This window comes from Salvelinus fontinalis, unplaced genomic scaffold (assembly GCF_029448725.1).
Source record: "Salvelinus fontinalis isolate EN_2023a unplaced genomic scaffold, ASM2944872v1 scaffold_0071, whole genome shotgun sequence".
Taxonomy (NCBI): Eukaryota; Metazoa; Chordata; class Actinopteri; order Salmoniformes; family Salmonidae; genus Salvelinus; species Salvelinus fontinalis.
Window position 1 is genome coordinate 269,097 of NW_026600280.1, and position 8,759 is coordinate 277,855.

Consider the following 8,759-nt stretch of genomic DNA (forward strand, 5'->3'; position numbering starts at 1 on the left):
TAGTGCTAGTTCTTCTTCAATGTTTTATTTCAGGCTTCACCTATTGGTGTATCTCTACCAACTAGAGTACCGGTAGTGAATAAAACATTTAAATATCAGGCCTCCCGAGTGGCACAGTGGTCTAATGCACTGCTGTTTGCTGTGCAACTAGAGATCCTGGTTCGAGTCCAGGCTCTGTCACAGCCGGCCACGACTGGGAGACCCATGGAGCGGTGCACAATTGGCCCAGTGTAATCCAGGAGAGGGTTTGGCCGGCAGGGATGTTCTTGTCCCATGTGGGTAGTTGTTTTGTGTTTCTTCACCTTACAGAACTGTTTCGTTTCGTTCACTCTCTTGGTTGTTTTATTTGTTATTGCAGTGTTCAGTTTATTTATTAAAATTAACATGGACACTTACCACACTGCGTTTTGGTCCGATCCTTCCTATTCCTCATCCGACGATCGTTACAGGTATGCCATCAAGCCCTGGGTTTTTTCCAGACTGAAAGGATTTAATTGCTTCAAAAAGTTCTTCCTCTGTAATTTGGCCTTTGCACTGATCTTTCTGTACATTTGTTAATTTTCCATTTTTTTTATATTATTTGGAAAGAATTCCTTACCATAATCTTCATTCAGCGGGAAAGGATGAGATGGAAAAGAGAACATCTGCCTAAAATAAGTAGCTTCCTCTTTTAAAATATAATTCGGAGAATCATAGATGACTCCGTCTTCAGTAACGAGTTTCTGCAAATTATTTTTGTTAGCGTTCCTGTATTGGAGATTCAGGAAGAATTTTGTGCATTTTTCTCCATATTCCATCCAGTTTGCTTTATTTTTGTAATAGATTACATTAGATCGTTCTTGAATAAGTTCCTCAAGTTCTTTTTGTTTTTCCTCTAACTTATTTTGTATCTCTGTAGTATCCTTTTTATTGCTATCTACCTGTACTATTAGTTCATGGATTTCCCTTGTTAGTCTTGGCTCTTTAGCCAGAAACTGCTTTTTTATTATTGATGAATATTGAATTGAATGACCCCTGAAGGTACATTTAAAGGTATACCAAACAGCAAACGGATTTGCTGAACCTATATTATACTGGAAAAAAATCAGTTATAAATTATTTTGTCTTAGTTAAAAATAAGTTGTCCTCCAGTAAACTTTGATTAAATTTCCAAAATCCACGTCCACGTGGAAAACATATAAGAGTTATGTGATTGCCAATTAGATGATGATCCGATCGCATTCTGTCTCCTATTAAAACTTTTTAAACCTTTGATGCAAGAGAGAAAAAGACAAGAAAGTATTCAAGACGACTAGCTTGATTAAGTCTCCTCCATGTATATCTCACTAGGTCGGGGTTTTTTAGTCTCCAAATATCTACTATTTCTAATGTGTCCATAATATTTCTGATTTCCTTAAGGGCACGGTGATGATAGTTTGTAGAGTGATTAGCTTTAGGGTCCATTGAGGTACTTAACATTTACATTTAAGTCATTTAGCAGACGCTCTTATCCAGAGCGACTTACAAATTGGTGCATTCACCTTATGATATCCAGTGGAACAACCACTTTACAATAGTGCATCTAACTCTTTTAAGGGGGGGGGGGGGTTAGAAGGATTACTTTATCCTATCCTAGGTATTCCTTAAAGAGGTGGGGTTTCAGGTGTCTCCGGAAGGTGGTGATTGACTCCGCTGACCTGGCGTCGTGAGGGAGTTTGTTCCACCATTGGGGTGCCAGAGCAGCGAACAGTTTTGACTGGGCTGAGCGGGAACTGTACTTCCTCAGAGGTAGGGAGGCGAGCAGGCCAGAGGTGGATGAACGCAGTGCCCTTGTTTGGGTGTAGGGCCTGATCAGAGCCTGAAGGTACGGAGGTGCCGTTCCCCTCACAGCTCCGTAGGCAAGCACCATGGTCTTGTAGCGGATGCGAGCTTCAACTGGAAGCCAGTGGAGAGAGCGGACTTAACACTGTGTTATAGTCTCCTACCATAATGATTAGATCATCTGTTGCCTGTCAGTTCAATAAATTGGTATAAATCTTCTCGAAGAAATGTGGATCATCCTGATTTGGACCATATAAATTAATGAGCCAAATCTCTTTTTCGTCCACTTTCATATTCAAAAGGATCCACCTTCCTTGCAAATCATTCCTGATTATTTGCACATTCAGATCGAAATGATTGTTAATTAATGTCATCACACCCTTTCCCCATTCCTTTTCCCACGCAACTTCATCTAAGGATGTAGAGTGAGTTTCCTGTAAACAGTATACGTTATATTCCTTTTTCCACACAACTTCATCTAAGGATGTAGAGTGAGTTTCCTGTTAACAGTATATGTTATATTCCTTTTCTTTTAGCCATGTAAAGACGGATCTTTTTTTATAAACTGCTAAACCATTACAATTATAACTGGCTACACTTATTTCACCCCTTACTGTAACTAGATACTATTCTCAGTCAAAATTGACCATAATTTGTCTTTGTAAAGTTACTGCCATCAGAGGTATTATGAAGGTCAAAACTAGAGCTTTCAAATGTCTGATATTTACAATTCAAGAAATAGGTTCCAGCAATATTTGTTTTATTCCCTTGCCTGTTTGCCTGTGAGCCAATGCCACAGATGTTAGAAAATTGAGACAAGATATTATGTGTGTGGCAAATCTGAGTGGGTTGATGTGTATGATATTGGATGGGATATAGTGAGAGTGTGTACAATGTCTGTATAAGAGTAAGACTATAATCTGTGATGTCCAAATAAATAATAACTCTGCCAATGTGCATGGTTGAGTGTCTGTGTGTGTAACAAGTAGTGCGTATAGCCTTGATATTCATGATGATAATTGTAATCCATATCGTATCACCATCATAGTTGCATCATAATTACCTTTAACATAATTGAAAATATAACCCAGCATTTCCATAGCAGTTGATGTTTCACATGATCATGAAAGAGACCTTGCATTACTCTAGAGACGACTTCACTACAGTACAAATGTTTTCCGTACAATATGTTATTATTCCCCAATGCCCCTATTCTGATATCTTCCCCTTGCTTGTTGTAAACATATATAAACGTGTAGACAAATACATAAAAAAGATAGACAAACAATAAACACATTAAATTATAAAACAGTTCTCAACGAGAGAGAAAGGGAGAGAAGAGATGAGAAAAGAGAGCGAGAGAGAGAGAGAGAGAGATCAGGTGTGTGTGTGTGTATGTATAAGTCCGTATGTGTAAGCAAGCATGTAATTGAGTATGTGTGTGTTCATATCCACTTCATAATGTTCAGATAATTTTACAGTTCCCATACCTTCTATTTTTTTCTCGTAACCTGAAGTCCCTGTAGAATTTAGTACAGCCACGGTGTTATGGAGCTCTCTCAGAATAGCTGTCCATCTATAAAGAGTTGGTCCACAATGATAAAGGCACGCCTACCACCCTTCCTTTGTTGTCTTTGTACCGGATACAGTCTCTTACGTCGTTCGTTTATCTCCCTTAGAAATTGTTCATTGAGACCGAATTTGGTCCCTTTAAACTCCCTTCCTCTGCTTTTGATCAGCTCCTTTTCTTTGGTAGTGTTCACATTTTGCGATGATCGGTCGGGGACCCTTGGTCTTGTCGCTCCGAGCTCCAAGTCCGTGTACTCAGTGGAAAGCCACCTTGTTTACAGACTCTATAGGAAGTTTCAAGGTGGATTGCATGAATTCTCTGATCACGCCCTCTGGATTATTGGATGCGTCCTCAGGAATCCAAGAAAAAAATAGATTTTCACGCATGTCTAGTAGCGACTCCACCACCCTGTTTTCCCTGAGTAGACAATCCATGTTGGAATCGTGGATTTTTACCTTGGCTGTGAGTGTCTTGTTTTTCTCTTTGGAGCGTGAGAATTACACTCTGGCTGATCTCCAAACCCCCCCTTCAGCCCTGCTAAGTAAATCGTCCGTGTCTGTAGATGAATCTGTTTTTCTTTTTTTTGTCGGGTTAAAGTAATTTTGTGAGGTGGTCGGATCTTTCCACGAAGGAGTATGTTGTTCCTCCATAGCGTAAAGCTGTTGATACTCGTCGATTTCCCTCAGGATCTCCTGCAACCAGGTGTTTTACCAAAAGATAACAATGAGTCTTTCCCACGACGACGACAGGTGCCTGTAGTACAGCCAGCTAGCACTCACTGAATCCACGCAAAACAAAGGAACACAAACTTGCAGTCCCAGCCGTAAAGGCTAACCGCGTCGTGGAATCCTTAGCAACAAAACGTTTGTTCGGATTAAAATTGATTTAATGAAAATGTTTTAATGTAAACAACAAACCGAGTGTAGACAGTACAATGTCCTTTTGCGCGCTCTGATGACGTTTTGACGCTGCATCACCACTTGGTATAGCAACTGTTCGGCATCTGACCGCCTAAACCAAATACTTTTAGACTTTTACTCAAGTAGCATTTTACTGAGTGGCTTTCACTTTTACCTTGATAGGAAAGGACTCAAGTATCTTTACTTTTACTCACATATGACAATTAGGTACTTTTTCAACCACTGCCTGCAATGCTTCCAATGTTAATTCCTGAACTCCCAAAAACCTTTCAGCCGCACATACAATTCATCTTTACAATCGGTATCCTTCAACTGGTGAACGACGTCAGGAATCTCAACAGGTTGCGGGGCATCCACTGTCATAGCTTCCTCAGCACCAATTGCTCTTTCAACTATTCCCCGCGCCACCCAGTAGGAGAACTACTGTACAGTCGTGGCCAAAAGTTTTGAGAATGACACAAATATAAATTTTCACAGTCTGCTGCCTCAGTTTGTATGATGGCAATTTGCATATACTCCAGAATGCTATGAAGAGTGATCAGATTAATTGCAATTAATTGCAGACTCTCTTTGCCATGCAAATTCACTGAATCCCCAAAAAACATTTTCACCGCATTTCAGCCCTGACACAAAAGGACCAGGTGACATGTCAGTGATTCTCTCGTTAACACAGGTGTGAGTGTTGACGAGGACAAGGCTGGAGATCACTCTGTCATGCTGATCGAGTTCGAATAACAGACTGGAAGCTTTAAAAGGAGGGTGGTGCTTGGAATCCTTGTTCTTCCTCTGTCAATCATGGTTACCTGCAAGGAAACATGTGCTGTCATCATTGCTTTGCACAAAAAGGGCATCACAGGCAAGGATATCGCTGCCAGTAAGATTGCACCTAAATCAACCATTTATCGGATCATAAGAACTTCAAGGAGAGCGGTTCAATTGTTGTGAAGAAGGCTTCAGGGCACCCAAGAAAGTCCAGCAAGCGCCAGGACCGTCTCCTAAAGTTGATTCAGCTGCGGGATCGGGGCACCACCAGTACAGAGCTTGCTCAGGAATGGCAGCAGGCAGGTGTGAGTGCATCTGCACGCACAGTGAGACAAAGACTTTTGGAGGATGGCCTGGTGTCAAGGGCAGCAAAGAAGCCACTTCTCTCCAGGAAAAACATCAGGGACAGACTGATATTGTGCAAATGGTACAGGGAATGGACTGCTGATGACTGGGGTAAAGTCATTTTCTCTGATGAATCCCCTTTCCGATTGTTTGGGGCATCCGGAAAAAGCTTGTCCAGAGAAGACAAGGTGAGCGCTACCATCAGTCCTGTGGCATGCCAACAGTAAAGCATCCTGAGACCATTCATGTGTGGGGTTGCTTCTCAGCCAAGGGATTAGCTCACTCACAATTGTGCCTAAGAACACAGCCATGAATAAAGAATGGTACCAACACATCCTCTGAGAGCAACTTCTCCCAACCATCCAGGAACAGTTTGGTGACGAACAATACCTTTTCCAGCATGATGGAGCACCTTGCCATAAGGCAAAAGAGATAACTAAGTGGCTCGGGGAACAAAACATCAATATTTTGGGTCTATGGCTAGGAAACTCCCCAGACCTTAATCCCATTGAGAACTTGTGGTCAAGCCACAAGAGGCGGGTGGACAAACAAAAACCCACACATTCTGACACACTCCAAGCATAGAATGGGCTGCCATCAGTCAGGATATGGCCGAGAAGTTAATTGACAGCATGCCAAGGCAGATTGCAAAAGTCTTAGAAAAAGAAGGGCCAAAACTGCAAATATTGACTCTTTGCATCAACTTCATGTAATTGTCAATAAAAGCCTTTGACACATATGAAATGCTTGTAATTATACTTCAGTATTCCATAGTAACATCTGACAAAAATATCTAAAGACACTGAAGCAGCAAACTTTGTGGAAATTAATATTTGTGTCATTCTCAAAACTTTTGACCACGACTGTACAGTTTCTTGATGTGGATGTTCCCTGTTATAATAACAATTGATACACGCCATTGGTCAGTTCCGGTGTTATGAAACTGATGGACACAATTTGTTTAAAAAAATAAGTATTTATTTAACTAGGAACATAGCATACATAACAGGTTAGGATAATTAAAGTGGCAGGTTAGGATAATTAAAGTGGCAGGTTAGGAGAATTAGCTTGGCAGGTTAGGAGTCTGAGGTTAAGGTTAGGAAAAGGGTGAGGGTTAGGGATTTGTTTACCATGCAGGTTTGGATAACTAACGTGGCGGTTAGGAGACTGAGATTAAGGTGAGGAAAAGGGTTAGTTTTAGCTACAATGCTACATTTGTCAACAACTGTTGTCCCAACGCAAAAGAAACGGACACAAACCAATGGGGAGCATCAATTGGTGTAAACTAGATATCATGAAACACCCGATATCAGAGAACTCCCCTAATTGCGGTCTGCAATTACACCCTTCTCGGATCAAGGGGGCAGGCTTCCAGTCTATCAGCATGCTTTCCACTGTGCTCAGAGGGCATTTTCGGTACTGCAGTTCAGTTCATAGCGAAGTCAATAAAAAAAATGACAATTTGGTTATCAAGTTTGTAAATAAAACATCCTTTGAATTATTCAAGTAATTGCCTTAGTCTGATTTTTTCCCGTCACTCACAGCCAAAGTTATTAACTATTTTAGATTCATGCTGTGAGGTGGGTGAGCTTATGCCACATGCAGATGCTGAAGGGAAAACACACCTCTTGAGCTGCGTGTTTATAATGTAGGTCAAGGTGCAGCCTCGTCTCATAGACTAGATGTAACATAGTAAATATAAATCCGGGACTCTCAAAATAGTGTGATATGTAACCATAAAAACTTACCTAAGACAGATGGTTACTTACTAAATGGAATTTTATTCAGCATGGAGGTGGAAATGCAAATTAATTACTTAAAAAACATACAATGTGATTTTCTGGATTTTTGTTTTAGATTCCGTCTCTTTGTTTTAGATTCAGTGTACCTATGATAAAAATTACAGACCTCTACATGCTTTGTAATTAGGAAAACCTGCAAAATCAGCAGTGTATCAAATTCTTGTCCTCCCCACTGTTGGTGTTTTAATGTTGGTAATACTAATACAGAGATAACCACTGATCTACCTAGGTGTTTTAATGTGGGTAATACTAATACAGAGATAACCATTGGACATGCATTTTCCATTATGTCATTGTGTTTACCATTTCAGAACCTTACATCTGTTTGAAGCATATACAGGGCATTATATAAGAGCCCGTGACTTTTTCCACATTTTGTTACGTTACAGCCTTATTCGAAAATTGATTAAATGCATTTTTCCCCTTGTCAATATAAACACAATAGCCCATAATGATAAACCGAAAACAGGTTTTTAGAAATTTTAGCAAATTTATACCTTATTTGGTAAGTATTCAGACCCTTTGCTCTGAGACGCCAAATTGAGCTCAAGTGCATCCGGTTTCCATTGATCATCCTTGAGATGTTTCTACAAGTTGACTGGAATCCACCTGTGGTAAATTCAAATGATTGGACATGTTTGGAAAAGGAACACACCTGTATATATAAGGTCCCACAGTTGACAGTGCATGTCAGAGCAAAAACCAAGCAATGAAATCAAAGAAATTGTCCGTCGAGCTTCGAGACAGGTTTGTGGCGAGGCACAGATCTGGAGAAGAGTACCAACACATTTCTCAAGTCTCTGTTGGCTGGGCTCCCCGCTTGTGACGTCAAACTCCTGCCCCACGTTGGGCGCAAACCTTTTAAAGGCTCCCGAGTGGCGCAGGGGTCTAAGGCACTGCATCTCAGTGCAAGAGGCATCACTACAGTCCCTGGTTCGAATCCAGGCTAAATTACATCCGACCGTGATTGGGAGTGCCATAGGGAAGCGCACAATTGGCCAAGCATCGTCCGGGTTTGGCCGTCATTGTAAATAAGAATTTCTGCTTAACTCTTAAATAAAGATTAAATAAAAAAGTGGGATGCATGCCAGCAAAGCCACTACACAACACATTACTAAACAATACATTAATTGCACTATAACGGTGAGAAAGGGTGCCCACAAACTGTTACATAAAGCTGACCGAGAAGCATAGTCCAAACAACTTACCACTGCTACACCTGGCTATCAGCGGAGCCTTGTCTGGCAACGAAACAGTTCATTCAGCCTCATTTAAAAAAAAAACATGGCTGACTTGCTTTAACAAATGTGGTTTCTACTTACAATCGATATGTACAAACTATGGCATAAGGGGACGACAAGCGGATAGGAGGCAAACCGTAATTTCGATTAAGACATTAATGAGCGAGCTAGGACGGACGTAGTCAATATAACTATTTGTTCACCACTTTTGAAATGCACAGCGACAAAATTCAGAACATGGGCCGTTCTTACAGTGTTCTCCCTGTACACCAAGTCAGAACCGTAGGATAAATTAACTTCTTGAGAATACAGGGGGTGC

The 8,759-nt window shown here is 40.8% G+C and overlaps 1 protein-coding gene across 2 annotated transcripts in view; it reads left to right on the forward strand.

Annotated features, from left to right (window-relative positions):
• The window catches only part of LOC129842851 (zinc finger protein 664-like), a 295,528-nt gene that overhangs the window by 164,386 nt on the left and 122,383 nt on the right, over positions 1-8,759 (forward strand). The window lies entirely within an intron of this gene.